Source organism: Triticum urartu, chromosome 7A (assembly GCF_056163025.1).
Source record: "Triticum urartu cultivar PI428250 chromosome 7A, HENAU_Tu73, whole genome shotgun sequence".
Lineage (NCBI taxonomy): Eukaryota > Viridiplantae > Streptophyta > Magnoliopsida > Poales > Poaceae > Triticum > Triticum urartu.
In genome coordinates, this window is record NC_141879.1 from 671,222,882 (window position 1) to 671,239,788 (window position 16,907).

Genomic DNA, 16,907 nt, shown 5'->3' on the forward strand with positions numbered 1-16,907 from the left:
CCGAGAGAAGTAGACCGACTCATGCCTGCATCTACTACTATTACTCCACTCATCGACCGCTATCCAGCATGCATCTAGAGTATTAAGTTAAAAACAGAGTAACGCCTTAAGCAAGATGACATGATGTAGAGGAATAAACTCATGCAATATGATGAAAACCCCATCTTGTTATCCTCGATGGCAACAATACAATACGTGCCTTGCTGCCCCTACTGTCACTGGGAAAGGACACCGCAAGATTGAACCCAAAGCTAAGCACTTTTCCCATTGCAAGAAAGATCAATCTACTAGGCCAAACCAAACTGATAATTCAAAGAGACTTGCAAAGATAACCAATTATACATAAAAGAATTCAGAGAAGATTCAAATATTGTTCATAGATAGACTTGATCATAAACCCACAATTCATCGGTCTCAACAAACACACCGCAAAAAGAAGATTACATCGAATAGTTCTCCACAAGAGAGGGGGAGAACATTGTATTGAGACACAAAAAGAGAGAAGAAGCCATCTAGCTAATAACTATGGACCCGTAGGTCTGAGGTAAACTACTCACACCTCATCGGAGGGGCTCTGGTGTTGATGTAGAAGCCCTCCGTGATCGATGCCCCTCCGGCGGAGCTCCGGAACAGGCCCCAAGATGGGATCTCGTGGATACAGAAAATTGCGGCGGTGGAATTAGGTTTTTGGCTCCGTATCTGATTGTTTGGGGGTACGTAGGTATATATAGGAGGAAGGAGTACGTCGGTGGAGCAACAGGGGGCCGACGATGGTGGAGGGCGCGCCTGGGGGGGTAGGCGCACCTCCTACCTCGTGGCCTCCTCTTTCGTGTCTTACGTAGGGTCCAAGTCTCCCGGTTCTTGTTCGTTGAGAAAATCACGTTCCCGAAGGTTTCATTCCGTTTGGACTCCGTTTGATATTCCTTTTCTTCGAAACCATAAAACAGGCAAAAAAAACAGCAATTCTGGGTTGGGCCTCTGGTTAATAGGTTAGTCCCAAAAATAATATAAAAGTGGATAATAAAGTCCAATAATGTCCAAAACAGTAGATAATATAGCATGGAGCAATAAAAAATTATAGATACATTGGAGACATATCAAGCATCTCCAAGCTTAATTCCTACTCGTCCTCGAGTAGGTAAATGATAAAAATAGAATTTTTGATGCGGAGTGCTACTTGACATAATTTTAATGTAATTCTTCTTAATTGTGGTATCAATATTCAGATCCGAAAGATTCAAGACAAAAGTTCATATTGACATAAAAATAATAATACTTCAAGCATACTAACTAAGCAATTATGTCTTCTCAAAATAACATGGCCAAAGAAAGTTCATCCCTACAAAATCATATAGTTTAGTCATGCTTCATTTTCGTCACACAAGAATGCTCTCATCATGCACAACCCCGATGACAAGCCAAGCAATTGTTTCATACTTTAGTAATCTCAAACCTATAAACTTTCACGCAATATATGAGTGCGAGCCATGGACATAGCACTATGGGTGGAATAGAATATAATAAGGGGGGTTATGTGGAGAAGACAAAAAAGGAGAAAGTCTCACATCAACAAGGCTAATCAATGGGCTATGGAGATGCCCACCGATTGATGTTAATGCAAGGAGTAGGGATTGCTATGCAACGGATGCACTAGAGCTATAAATGTATGAAAGCTCAACAAAAAAAACTAAGTGCGTGTGCATCCAACTTGCTTGCTCACGAAGACCTAGGGCACTTGAGGAGGCCCATTGTTGGAATATACACGCCAAATTCTATAATGAAATTTCCCACTAGTATATGAAAGTGTCAAAACAAGAAACTCTCTATTATGAAGATTATGGTGCTACTCTGAAGCACAAGTGTGGCAAAGGATAGTAACATTGTCCCTTCACTCTTTTTCTCTCATTTTTTGGGCCTTCTCTTTTTTTATGGCCTTTCTCTTTTTTACGGCCTTTCTCTTTTTTTATAATTCCTCACTTGGGACAATGCTCTAGAAAATGATGATCATCACACTTCTATTTATTTACAACTCAATGATTATAACTCGATACTAGAACAAAAGATGGCTCTATATGAATGCCTCCGGCGGTGTACCGGGATATGCAATTGACCAAGAGTGACATGTATGAAAGAATTATGAACGGTGGCTTTGCCATAAATACTATGTCAACTACATGACCATGCTAAGCAATATGACAATAATGAATGTGTCATGATAAATGGAATGGTGGAAAGTTGCATGGCAATATATCTCGGAATGACTATGAAAATGCCATAATAGGTAGGTATGATGGCTGTTTTGAGAAAGATATAAGGAGGTTTATGTGTGAAAGAGCGTATCATATCACGGGGTTTGGATGCACCGGCGAAGTTTGCGCCAACTCTCAATGTGAGAAAGGGAAATGCACGGTACCGAAGAGGCTAGCAAGGATGGAAGGGTGAGAGTGCGTATAATCCATGGACTCAACATTAGTCACAGAGAACTCACATACTTATTGCAAAAATCTACAAGTCATCAAAAACCTCGGCACTACGTGCATGCTCCTAGGGGGGTAGATTGGTAGGAAAAGACAATCGCTCGTCCCCGACCGCCACTCATAAGGAGGACAATCAAATAACACCTCATGTTTCAAATTTGTTACATAACGTTTACCATACGTGCATGCTACGGGACTTGCAAACTTCAACACAAGCATTTCTCAATTTCACAACTACTCAACTAGCATGACTTTGATATTATTACCTCCATATCTCAAAACAATCATCAAGAATCAAACTTTTCTTCGTATTCAAAACACTCATAAGAAAATTTTACTAATCTTGAATACCTAGCATATTAGGATTTTAAGCAAATTACCATGCTATTTAAGACTCTCAAAATAATCTAAGTGAAGCATGAGAGATCAATAGTTTCTATAAAACAAATCCACCATCGTGCTCTAAAAGATATAAGTGAAGTACTAGAGTAAAACTATATAACTCAAAAGATATAAGCAAAGCACATAGAGTATTCTAACAAATTCCAAATCACGTATGGCTCTCTCAAAAGGTGTGTACAGCAAGGATGATTGTGGTAAACTAAAAAGTAAAGACTCAAATCATACAAGACGCTCCAAGCAAAACACATATCACGTGGCGAATAAAAATATAGCTCCATGTAAAGTTACCGATAGAAGTAGACGAAAGAGGGGATGCCTTCCGGGGCATCCCAAGCTTTGGCTTTTAGGTGTCCTTAGATTATATTGGGGGTGCCATGGGCATCCCCAAGCTTAGGCTCTTGCCACTCCTTGTTCCATAGTCCATCAAATCTTTACCCAAAACTTGAAATCTTCACAACACAAAACTCAAAGTAGAAAATCTCGTGAGCTCCGTTAGTGAAAGAAAATAAAAGACCACTTCAAGGTACTGTAATGAACTCATTATTTATTTATATTGGTGTTATACCTACTGTATTCCAACTTCTGTATGGTTTATAAACTATTTTACTAGCCATAGATTCATCAAAATAAGCAAACAACACACGAAAAACAGAATCTGTCAAAAACAGAACAGTCTGTAGTAATCTGTAGCTAGCACAAGATCTAGAACCCCAAAAATTCTAAAATAAATTGCTGGAGGTGAGGAATTTATCTATTAATCATCTTCAAAAATAATTAACTAAATAGAAATTTCTAAATAAAAATGGCAGTAGTTCTCATGAGCGCTAAAGTTTCTGTTTTTTACAGCAAGTGTAACAAGACTTTCCCCAAGTCTTCCCAACGGTTCTACTTGGCACAAACACTAATTAAACACAAAAAAACACAACTAAAACAGAGGCTAGATAATTTATTTATTACTAAACAGGAGCAAAAATCAAGGAATAAAAATAAAATTGGGTTGCCTCCCAACAAGCGCTATAGTTTAACACCCCTAGCTAGGCATAACAAGCAAAGATAGATCTAGGTATTGCCATCTTTGGTAGGCAATACGTAAGTGTCTCTCATAATAGATTCATAAGGTAATTTAATTTTCTTTCTAGGAAAGTGTTCCATGCCTTTCCTTAATGGAAATTGGAATCTAATATTTCCTTCCTTCATATCAATAATTGCACCAATCGTTGTAAGGAAAGGTCTACCAAGAATAATAGGACATGAAGGATTGCATTCTATGTCAAGAACAATAAAATCTACGGGCACATAATTCCTATTTGCAAAAATAAGAACATCATGAACTCTTCCCATAGGTTTCTTAATAGTGGAATCCGCAAGGTGCAAGTTTAAAGAGCAATCATCAAAATCACGGAAACCTAACAAATCACACAAGGTCTTTGGAATCGTGGAAACACTAGCGCCCAAATCACATAAAGCATAGCATCCATGATATTTAATTTTAATTTTAATAGTTGGTTCCCACTCATCATAAAGTTTTCTAGGGATAGAAACTTCCAATTCAAGTTTTTCTTCATAAGATTGCATCAAGGCATCAACGATATTTTTAGTAAACGCTTTATTTTGACTATAAGCATGAGGAGAATTTAGAAACATCCATAGTTAAATTCCTTGAAATCCACAATAGTGGGTTTAGCAACATCTAGGGTTTTAATTTCTTCATTCCCACTTTTATCAATTTTAGCATCAAGATCAAAAAATTCAGAATTCTTGGAATGCCTTCTAGGTAAAGGTGGATCATATTCAATCCCATAATTATCAAGATTCATATTGCAAAACAAAGATTTAATAGGGGACACATCAATAAATTTTAGATCTTCATCTTTATTTTCATAGGAACTAGAAGAACACGCTCTTATAAAGGCATCTTTCTTAGCACGCATCCTAGCAGTTCTTTCTTTGCACTCATCAATGGAAATTCTTATGGCTTTGAGAGACTCATTGATATCATGCTTAGGTGGAATAGATCTAAGTTTCAAAGAATCAACATCAAGAGAAATTCTATCAACGTTCCTAGCCAACTCATCAATCTTAAGCAATTTTTCTTCAATCAAAGCATTAAAATTCTTTTGCGAAGTAATAAATTCTTTAATATTAGATTCAAAATCAGAGGGTATCTTATTATAGTTTCCATAATAATTGTTGTAGGAATTACCATAATTATTAGAGGGATTACTAGGATAAGGCCTAGGGTTAAAATTTCCTCTATACGCATTGTTACCAAGATTGTTCCTACCAACAAAATTCACATCCAAAGATTCATTATTATTCTCAATCAAAGTAGACAAGGGCATATCATTAGGATCAGAATAAACACTCTTATTAGCAAATAATTTCATAAGTTCATCCATCTTTCCACTCAAAACATTAATTTCTTTTATCGCATGCACCTTTTTATTAGTAGATCTTTCAGTATGCCATTGAGAATAATTAACCATAATATTATATAGGAGTTCATTAGCTTCTCCTAAAGTGATTTCCTTAAAAGTGCCTCCCGCGGACGAATCTAAAAGATTTCTAGAAGCAAAATTCAATCCGGCATAAAAAATTTGAATAATCATCCACAAATTTAAACCATGAGTAGGGCAATTACGTATCATTAGTTTCATTCTCTCCCAAGCTTGTGCAACATGTTCATGATCAAGTTGCTTAAAATTCATAATATCGCTTCTAAGAGAGATGATCTTAGCAGGAGGAAAATACTTAGAGATAAAAGCATCTTTGCACTTGTTCCATGAATCAATACTATTTTTAGGCAAAGACGAAAACCAAGCTTTAGCATGATCTCTAAGCGAAAAAGGAAATAGATTCAATTTAAGAATATCATTATCCACATCTTTCTTCTTTTGCATATCACACAAATCAACGAAGCTATTTAGATGGGTAGCGGCATCTTCACTAGGAAGGCCGGAAAACGGATCTTTCATGACAAGATTCAGCAAAGCAGTATTAATTTCACAAGATTCAACATCGGTAAGAGGAGCAATCGGAGTGCTAATAAAATCATTGTTGTTGGTATTGGTGAAGTCACATAATTTAGTATTATCTTGAGCAATCGTGACAAGCAAGAAAACTAACACACAAGCACACAAAAAACTAGCGGGAAAAAAGAGGCAAATTGAGAAAGAGAGGGAGGATAGAGAGAGAGAGAGGGCGAATAAAATGGCAAGGGTGAAGTGGGGGAGAGGAAAACGAGAGGCAAATGGCAAATAATGTAATGCTGGAGATAAGGGTATGTGATGGGTACTTGGTATGTTGACTTTTGCGTAGACCTCCTTGGCAACGGCGCCAGAAATCCTTCTTGCTACCTCTTGAGCACTGCGTTGGTTTTCCCCGAAGAGGAAGGGATGATGCAGCAAAGTAGCGTAAGTATTTCCCTTAGTTTTTGAGAACCAAGGTATCAATCCAGTAGGAGGCTACGCGTGAGTCCCTCGTACCTGCACAACACAAATAAATCCTCGCAACCAACGCGAATATGGGTTGTCAATCCCTATACGGCCACTTACGAGAGTGAGATCTGATAAATATGATAAGATAATATTTTTGGTATTTTTGTGATAAAGATGCAGAGTAAAATAAAGGAAAAGTAAAAGGCAAAGGAAATAACTAAGTAGTAGGAGATTAATATGATGAAGATAGACCCGGGGGCCATAGGTTTCACTAGTGGCTTCTCTCGAGAGCATAAGTATTCTACAGTGGGTGAACAAATTACTGTTGAGCAATTGACAGAATTGAGCATAGTTATGAGAATATCTAGGCATGATCATGTATATAGGCATCATGTCTGAGACAAGTAGACCGACTCCTGTCTGCATCTACAACTATTACTCCACTCATCGACCTATCCAGCATGCATCTAGAGTATTAAGTTAAAAACAGAGTAACACCTTAAGCAAGATGACATGATGTACAGCGATAAACTCATGCAATATGATGAAAACCCCATCTTGTTATCCTCGATGGCAACAATACAATACGTGCCTTGCTTCCCCTACTGTCACTGGGAAAGGACACCGCAAGATTGAACCCAAAGCTAAGCACTTCTCCCATTGCAAGAAAGATCAATCTAGTAGGTCAAACCAAAGTGGTAATTCGAAGAGACTTGCAAAGATAACCAATCATACATAAAAGAATTCAGAGAAGATTCAAATATTGTTCATAGGTAGACTTGATCATAAACCCACAATTCATCGGTCTCAACAAACACACCGCAAAAAGAAGATTACATTCAATAGATCTCCACAAGAGAGGGGGAGAACATTGTGTTGAGATCCAAAAAGAGAGAAGAAGCCATCTAACTACTAACTATGGACCCGTAGGTCCGAGGTAAACTACTCACACTTCATCGGAGAGGCTATGGTGTTGATGTAGAAGCCCTCCATTATCGATGCCCCCTCCGGCGGAGCTCCGGAACAGGCCCCAAGATGGGATCTTGTGGATACAGAAAGTTGCGGCGATGGAATTAGGTTTTTGGCTCCGTATCTGATCATTTGGGGGTACGTAGGTATATATAGGAGGAAGGAGTACGTCGGTGGAGCAACATGGGGCCCATGAGGGTGGAGGGCGCGCCTGGGGGGGGGGGGGTAGGCGCGCCCCTACCTCGTGGCCTCCTCTTTCGTGTCTTGACGTAGGGTCCAAGTCTCCCGGGTCTTGTTCGTTGAGAAAATCACATTCCCAAAGGTTTCATTCCGTTTGGACTCCGTTTGATATTCCTTTTCTTCGAAACCCTAAAACAGGCAAAAACAACAATTCTGGGCTTGGCCTCCGTTAATAGGTTAGTCCCAAAAATAATATAAAAGTGGATAATAAAGCCCAATAATGTCCAAAACAGTAGATAATATAGCATGGAGCAATCAAAAATTATAGATACGTTGGAGACGTATCAAGCACCGGGTCCCAGGGCGCTGGCGGCAAGACCGACGAGGGGGACAGAGACGCCATGGTGTAAGCAGGAACGACACCGGTCCATGGGTTGTAGCCGGAGGCCCATGGGGTAGGCACCTGAAGCTGAGGTTGCTGCTGCTGACGAGGTGCACTGACGTCCTGCTGCTGTGGCTGCTGGCCACCGTGCCTGCCACCGCGCCGACCCCCGCGGCGCCTTTCGTCGGGAGGGGCGGGAGGCGGTGCATAAAAAACCATGGGTGAAGGACCACTCGGCTGTTGGAAATATGCCCTAGAGGCAATAATAAAATGGTTATTATTGTATTTCATTGTTCATGATAATTGTCTATTGTTCATGCTATATTTGTATTAACTGGAAACCGTAATACATGTGTGAATACATATACCACAACATGTCCCTAGTAAGCCTCTAGTTGACTAGCTCGTTGATCAATAGATGGTTATGGTTTCCTGACCATGGACATTGGATGTCATTGATAACGGGATCACAACATTAGGAGAATGATGTGATGGACAAGACCCAATCCTAAGCATAGCACAAGATCGTGTAGTTCGTTTTGCTAGAGCTTTTCTAATGTCAAGTATCGTTTCCTTAGACCATGAGATTGTGCAACTCCCCGATACCGTAGGAATGCTTTGGGTGTACCAAACGTGACAACGTAACTAGGTGGCTATAAAGGTGCACTACAGGTATCTCCGAAAGTTTCTGTTGGGTTGGCACGAATCAAGACTGGGATTTTTCACTCCATATGATGGAGAGGTATCTCCGGGCCCACTCGGTAATGCATCATCATAATGAGCTCAATGTGACTAATGAGTTAGCCACGGGATCATGCATTACGGAACGAGTAAAGAGACTTGCCGGTAACGAGATTGAACGAGGTATTGGGATACCGACGATCGAATCTCGGGCAAGTAACATACCGGTGAACAAAGGGAATTGTATACGGGATTGATTGAATCCCCAACATCGTGGTTCATCCATGAGATCATCATGGAACATGTGGGAGCCAACATGGTATCCAGATCCCGCTGTTGGTTATTGGCCGGAGAACGTCTCGGTCATGTCTGCATGGTTCCCGAACCCGTAGGGTCTACACACTTAAGGTTCGGTGACGCTAGAGTTGTTATGGGAAATTGTATGTGGTTGTTAGGAGTCCCGGATGAGATTCCAGATGTCACGAGGAGTTCCGGAATGGTCTGGAGGTGAAGATTTATATATGGGAAGTCCAGTTTCAGTTGCCGGAATGGTTTCGGGGGTTATCGGTATCGTACCGGGACCACCGAAAGGTGTCCCGAGGTCCACCGGGTGGGGCCACCTGCCCCGGGGGACTTAATGGGCTGAATATGGGAGGGAACCAGCCCCTAGTGGGATGGTGCTCCCCCAAGGGCCCAAGGTGCCTAGGGTTTGGAAACCCTAGGGGAGGGGGGCGCCTCCACCTTGCTTGGGGGGCAAGTCTCCCCTCCTGGCCGCCGCCCCCATCTAGATGGGATCCAGAGGGGCCGGCTGTCGTGGTTCTAGCTCTGACAGTGATGTAAGGGGGTATGTATGGAGAGGCTAGATCTCAGCTATTGGGAAGTTGTAAACACACCAAGATGTACGAGTTCAGGCCCTTCGCGGAGGAAGTAACAACCCTACGTCTCGGTGCCCGGAGGCGGTCGATTGGATTGCTGGCGTGTGAATAACAGAGGTGTGAACCCTTCATACTGAGGAGGGGGGTGGCTTATATAGAGTTCGCCGGCCCCCTCGTGCCCTCAGTAATGCAGGGTTTAAGGTACATTTAAGGTTGGGCGTTACTGGTAACGCCCCTAATAAAGTGCTATAATGACCATAAAGACTACTTAACAACTGACCGTTTACCCGCGGAGTGACTACAGGTCTCCTGGCGGTCGAGTGGTTGGCTTCATGGTCGAGTGATAGCTTTCTGGTCGAGTGTCTTGAATCCGTCGAGTGGGATACCTTCAAGTCGATTGAAAGGTGACTTCTCCTAGGGATGTCCTAGGGTAGGGCTCCTTGGACAGGTCCGTGCCCCTACCCTAGGTACATGGCTTCATCATTAGCCCCCGAATGGATCGAGGTTAGAGTGGGGAAAGAGTTGGAGATCTTTCCGACTGATTCTTTGGGCTACGTGAGCGCCTCGTTTTGGGTCAATCGTCACGGATGACGTTGCCAACCTTTTTCAGTCGCCTTGATCCATTCGAGGCCTTTCGTCGAGTGAATTTCTTTATTTGCGACATACCGAGCGTCGGTGCGGGCGGGGTCTTCCGTTTTGACAAGTTGTTCTGCAGCCCGCGGATGTCGTGGGATTTTGGATTTTGGGAAGCGCGCGGGACGGGAGCGGCCGCAGTAATCGGAAGCGATAAAGCGGAAGTTCCTCGATCCCCGCGTCGCCTTTTTCACCACGTACTGCGCGCGCGTCTGCTGCGGGATTTGACTGGATAGCCTGGGCCTACCAGTCAGCCACTCGGGAGTGGCCCCTTATAAATCGCCGGCTCGGGGTTTCCAAGCAGTGCGCTCTCTTCTCCTCCTTTCTTCTTCCTCTCTCCCTTCGCAAGTCCTTCCGCCACCTCCGTTCTCGCCCCAGCGCAGCAGGCCCGTGCGAGACTTCGCCGGTGACGATGACGAAGGGCAAGACCTCCGCTCTGGAGCACGTGAAGAAGGCGGCGGCGCAGGGGAAGGGGAAAAGATCTACTCGGGGCAGATCCTCCTCAAGGTCCGCTCTGCCCAAGGGCTGGATCCAGGGCGATTGGATGCCGTCAGTGATCCGGCAAGAGGATCTCGATGACATGGTCGAGGGGGGAGTCATTCCCCACGAGGCTGCGCGTCTTCCGGGGAGAGAGATCGAACCTCAACCCAGCGATGGTGAGTGCGTGCTCCTAGCCACCCACATCGACCGAGGGTTTTCTCTGCCGCCCCATCCTTTTTTCCGGAGATTCTTGAACTTCTTCGGAGTGCAGCTCCACCACTTTACTCCCAACTCCATTGTATACCTTGCCGCTTTCATTTCCATGTGTGAGGCTTTCTTGGGTTGCCGCCCCCATTGGGGACTTTTCAAGCACATCTTTACCTGCCGTTCCCAATCGGTCAAGAAGGCCAAGTCGAGTGACGAGAGGACGCAGGTGATCCAGTTATGCGGGGGCTTGGCGATCCAGACGAGGGGGAAGAGCTGTTTTCCATCCATTACTTTCCCGGAGTCGGTCCGTGGCTTGCAGGCGACCTGGTTCTACTGTCAGGACCAGGCGACCCCAGGACAGTCAACTGGTCTCCCTCCTTTCTCACTCGAGCGAGCTGAAAAACCTGCTTCTCTGAAAGTGGCGCCGGAGGAAAGGGCCCAAGTCAAAGTGCTGGCCGGTCGAGTGGTTGAGCTCGTCCGTGAGGGCGTGACGGGCATGGATTTGCTGGAGGTCTTCCTCCGAAGGCGCATCCAACCGCTCCAGGCTCGTGACCACCCGATGTGGCTGTACTCGGGTCTTGACGACACCACTCGGATCCACCCGGAGGAGGTCACTGATGAGATGCTGGAGGGGTGGCTGTCAAGCATCACAGGAAACAAGGACAACCCCCAAGGAGCCAGGAGGGTAATTCCACTCGACAACTCGTACGACGTGGACCAGGTATGTCTCTATGCTCCTGACTGAGATCTTGTTTTTCTTCATTGGTCTTCTTTGAGTTGGTCGATTGACCTTTGTCTCGCCTGTTGTTTTTCAGGCGACTACTGAGATGTACTCGACGCCCAATGGGGCACAGGGGCCAACTAAGGAAGGGGAGGCGAGCGGAGGTGAGAGCGGGGACGCTCAAGGCGAGTGGGAGTCCGACGGTGAAGGAGAGGGAGGCGACGACGTCGACTCCAACGAAGAGGAGGAGGAGGAGGTTGAACCCCCCCGCCCGGAGGGGCGATCCAAGCTCACACACGATCCGGCGCGGGAGCGTGGTAGTGCGACTGCTCCTGTTGGGCAGTCGTCGAAACGCCCTCGGACCTCTTCTCCTACGCCGACTGGAAAGGCTCCCAAGCATCCGCGCGCAGCGCCGTCCAAGCCGCCCAAGGCTCTGCCCAAGATGAAGATGGCCGTCCCCACCATTTCTGGGTAATAATAAAACTTGTTTTCCTTTGTCGACCGTGGACGGATCCTTGGTCGATCCATTGAGCCAACCGACTGACTTTCGAGGCTTGCAGTGCTGCTACTTCTGAGATCTCCGCCAAGGACAACGACCAAGAGATGGAGGATGCTGTTACCTCCAACCCTGGTATGATGACTGACGTTTCCGCTTTGAGTCGACTAAACATTTATTGCAACCCTGGTCGATTGAACTTTTCCTTTGTAGCCCCTCCTCACGTTATCGACCTCCCGGATGACGACGACAACGGTCCGTTGAGAGTGAGGAGGCACAAGAGGGTGTCGGCTGACAAGACCCCCCAATCCGCTCCGGCGTCCGAGGCCGTGGCTCGGGATGGTGGTGACACCACTCAGGCTTCTGTGACCTTCGCCGTTCCTCTGGCGACTGCGCGGCCCTCGTCGTCGACTGCGGATCCGTCTTCGCTTTTTGCCGCATACCCCGTCCCTGAGGACCAAGCGGCTGCTGCACAAGAGGCTATACGCCAGGCGGGGATCATGATGGAGCAAGTGAAGATGGCTCGGGAGGCCAGCCAAGCAGCCTATGACGCGAGTTCGGCTCTTCAGAGCAACGTCCAGGTCAGTCGACTCAACACTTGGTCTGTTATGATATGCTGTTTGAAGAGTCTCTTTTCCAAAGATCTTTTGTATCTGTATCTGTACACCCACTGGGTGTGTCTGTAAATCCTTGGACGAGTGGGGGCACGCTAAGTGCACCCACTTGGTGTAGTCTCCGAGACTACGGTGGACTGCTGGCAGTCGACTGTAGTCTTTTCATTGTGTTGCTGTAGCTGTATTTCTTCACTCGGTTTGGTCGGGCCAGGTCGAGTGGAACTGTATCCGGTCGACTGCGGGTAGTCGACTTTTTCTCTCTTTCTCTTTGTTTTTTTGGTCGAACCAGTGGGGGCACGCTGAGTGCACCCACTGGGTGTAGTCCCCAAGACTACTGTCGAATGTTTTTGATTCGGCTGTGGTCTTAGAAACGTCATCATTGTCTCTTAGTTACTCAGAAGCAACTTATCTTGGACGTCTGTCGACTGATTTTTCTTTTTACAGAAATCTTGCGAACTTGTAGCTCGCTATACTGAGTTGGAGAATCAGCAGATCCAGCTCAACCTTAACTTGAAGCTTGCTCAGGAGAATTTGAAGAAGGCGCAAGAAGAAGCAAAAGGTATGGCTGGTGAGGTTCTCCATTCTTAACGGGTGGCTTTTCTTTCTTGTCCATTCTTGATGTTGGTTCCACTCGACGCGCCGCAGATAAACTGGAGGAAGCTCTGAAGAAGAAGGATCAAGACCTTGCAGAGGCACAGAAGGAGGCCTCGAGCAAAACGAAGCTCGCAGAGGAGAAATTGGCTTCGATCGGAGCTCTTGAACAGGAGAACTCCAGACTGAAAACTGCCCTCGAGACAGCTAATCGAAATGCCAGTCGACTGAAGAAGGAGAAGATGGCTCTGCACGACAAGGCGGGCGAGTTGGCGGGGAAGGCAAAAGATCTGGAGGCTTATCTCGGAGGACTCGCCAAGAAGCTATTCGTCATGCTCGAAGGTAATTATTCCAACCCGGCTGTCTTGTAGTTGCCGAGCCCGCGTACGGCCACTGTCTTATCCTTGAATCGTGTTTGCAGAATTCTGCCAGAGCTTCGAAGAGGAAACCAGTCGAGTGGAGCCAGGCTTGGATCCCGCCAATTCTCTCGTGAAGGACGAGGCTGCTATGAACGTGCTCCGACTGGAGTCTCGTGTTACCAGCGTCGTTGATTATCTTGCTCGGCTGAAGGCTGCGATGTCATGGATCGACACATCACTCTGGCCCGGAACAACACTTCAGAACGACCTCGAGTCCCTGATGGTCCGACTGAATGAAGTCCCGATTCGAGTGGCAGAATGGAAGAAATCTTCTGCTAGATGTGGTGCTGATGTCGCTCTGTCTCTGGTCCGCGTCCATTGCAAGGAGGCGCGAGAAGAAAAGCTGGCAGCCATCCAAGTTGCCAATACCAGGAAGCACAACTTTCAGGACTTCATGGAGACTTTTATTGCTGCTGCCACTCGTATTGCAGATGGGATCGACTTGGACGAGTTCGTCGCCCCTTCCAGTCCTCCTCCTGAGGAATGAAAAACTTCTATGCTTCACTTTAAATTTGCCTCGGAATGCCGAGTGGATTTGTAACCGTTAAACTCCGCCGAGCCAAGGGCTTGAGTACTTTGATCTGAGGTCTGGGACCTTTTAGGCTTTATCTGATCTTGATTTGTCGTTGAATATCTTCATGGTTTGATTCGTCGAGTGGATCTTGATCTTCACTCGGAATAACCTTGTATTTGCGGCGCAGCTCCGAAGGGGAAGGTAGCAGTCGACTCGCGGATTGGGTTGTGTCTTGTACTTAGGCGAGCACTGGGCTGTAGCTAAGCCTCCGAGTGAGAGGTTTGCTCTCCACTCCGTAGGATTTTTAAACACTTAGGCGAGCACTGGGCTGCAGCTAAGCCTCCGAGTGGGAGGTTTGCTCTCCACTCGGTAGGATTTTTAAACACTTAGGTGAGCACTGGGCTGCAGCTAAGCCTCCGAGTGGGAGGTTTGCTCTCCACTCGGTAGGATTTTTAAACGCTTAGGCGAGCGCTGGGCTGCAGCTAAGCCCCCGAGTGGGAGGTTTGCTCCCCACTCGATAGGATTTTTTCAAACTTAGGCGAGTGTCTGACTGCAGCTAAGCCTCTAAGTGAGAGAACTTAGACGAGTACTGGACTGCAGCTAAGCCCCCGAGTGGGAGGTTTGCTCTTCACTCGGTAGGATTTTTAAACACTTAGGCGAGCACTGGACTGCAGCTAAGCCTCCGAGTGGGAGGTTTGCTCTCCGCTCGGTAGGATTTTTTCAAACTTAGGCGAGTGTCTGACTGCAGCTAAGCCTCTAAGTGAGAGAACTTAGGCGAGTACTGGACTGCAGCTAAGCCCCCAAGTGGGAGGATTGCTCTCCACTCGGTAGGATTTTTTCGAACTTAGGCGAGCGCTTGACTGCAGCTAAGCCTCTAAGTGAGAGAACTTAGGCGAGTATTGGACTGCAGCTAAGCCCCCGAGTGGGAGGATCGCTCTCCACTCGGTAGGATTTTTTCAAACTTAGGCGAGTGCCGGACTGCAGCTAAGTCTCTAAGTGAGAGAACTTAGGCGAGTGCTGGACTGCAGCTAAGCCCCCGAGTGGGAGGATCGCTCTCCACTCGGTAGGATTTTTCCAAACTTAGGCGAGTGCTGGACTGCAGCTAAGTCTCTAAGTGAGAGAACTTAGGCGAGTGCTGGACTGCAGCTAAGCCCCCGAGTGGGAGGTTTGCTCTCCACTCGGTAGGATTTTAAACACTTAGGCAAGCACTGGGCTGCAGCTAAGCCCCCGAGTGGGAGTCTGGCTCTCCACTCGATAGGATATTTCAAACTTAGGCGAAACGGATTCGCAGCTAAGCCACCCACTGAGGGATTTCGCACGCAAACAAAAGTGACAGCAATTATTGGAACACTCTTGTCTTTGATAAAAATGAACTGCGGGAAATTTTTTTCTTGTTACATCCCGTCCAAGGGAGAACTCAAGTGTAAAATGGGCGGAGTAGTTCCGCATTCCAAGCTCGTGGCTCGTCAATCTGGTGATCAACATTGTAGAGGTGATATGCTCCATTGTGGAGGACTCTGGTGACGATGAAGGGGCCTTCCCAAGTAGGAGCAAGTTTGTGCGGTTTCTGTTGATCCACTCGGAGGACCAAATCTCCTTCCTGGAAGGCTTGGCTCTTCACATTCCGGGCGTGGAATCGACGCAAGTCTTGCTGATAAATGGTCGATCTGATCATGGCCATCTCCCTCTCTTCTTCTAGGAGGTCGACTGCGTCTTGCCGGGCCTGTTCTACTTCATCCTCGGTGTAAAGCTCGACTCGGGGTGCGCTGTGAAGAAGATCACTTGGGAGAACTGCTTCGGCTCCATAAACCAAAAAGAATGGAGTTCTTCCAGTCGACTGGTTAGGGGTGGTCCTCAATCCCCACAGAACTAACGGAAGCTCGTCGACCCAAGCACCTGCCGCGTGCTTGAGATCACGCATCAGTCGAGGCTTTAGTCCTTTGAGAATCAGACCATTTGCTCTTTCAGTTTGTCCATTCGACTGGGGATGGGCGACCGATGCGTAGTCGACTCGAGTGCCTTGAGAGGCGCAAAAAGCTCTGAACTTGTCCGAATCGAAGTTTGACCCATTGTCAGTGATGATGCTATGCGGGACTCCATATCTGAATGTTAGCCCTCTGACGAAACTGATAGCAGTGCAAGCATCAAGATTCTTGATAGGCTTAGCTTCAATCCATTTGGTAAACTTGTCGACTGCCACAAGCACATGAGTGAAACCACTTCTGCCCGTTCTCAGTGGACCAACCATGTCTAGTCCCCAGACAGCAAAGGGCCAGACGAGTGGAATGGTCTTCAGGGCTGATGCAGGCTTGTGCGACATGTTGGAGTAGAACTGGCACCCTCCACACTTGTCGACTATCTCTTTTGCCATCTCATTTGCTCTAGGCCAGTAAAATCCCGCTCGGTATGCTTTATCCACAATGGTCCAAGAGGACGCATGGTGACCACAGGTCCCCGAATGGATATCATCAAGGATTATCCGACCCTCTTCTGGTGTTATGCACTTTTGACCAATTCCCGTCGCGCTTTCTCTATACAACTGCCCCTTTATGACTGTGAAGGCCTTGGATCGGCGGACGATCTGTCGAGGCTCTTCCTCGTCCTCTGGGAGTTCTTTCCTTAGGATATACGCGATGTACGGTATCGTCCAGTCGGGAGTGATTGCCAAGACTTCCATGATTAGGTCGACCACAGCAGGAACTTCGACTTCAATCGGATCTGTGGCACTTTTCGGCTGCGGGGCTTCTTCTGTGAAAGGATCCTCTTGGACTGACGGCGAGCGGATGTGCTCCAGAAACACATTGCTGGGAACGGCTTCTCTCTTGGAGC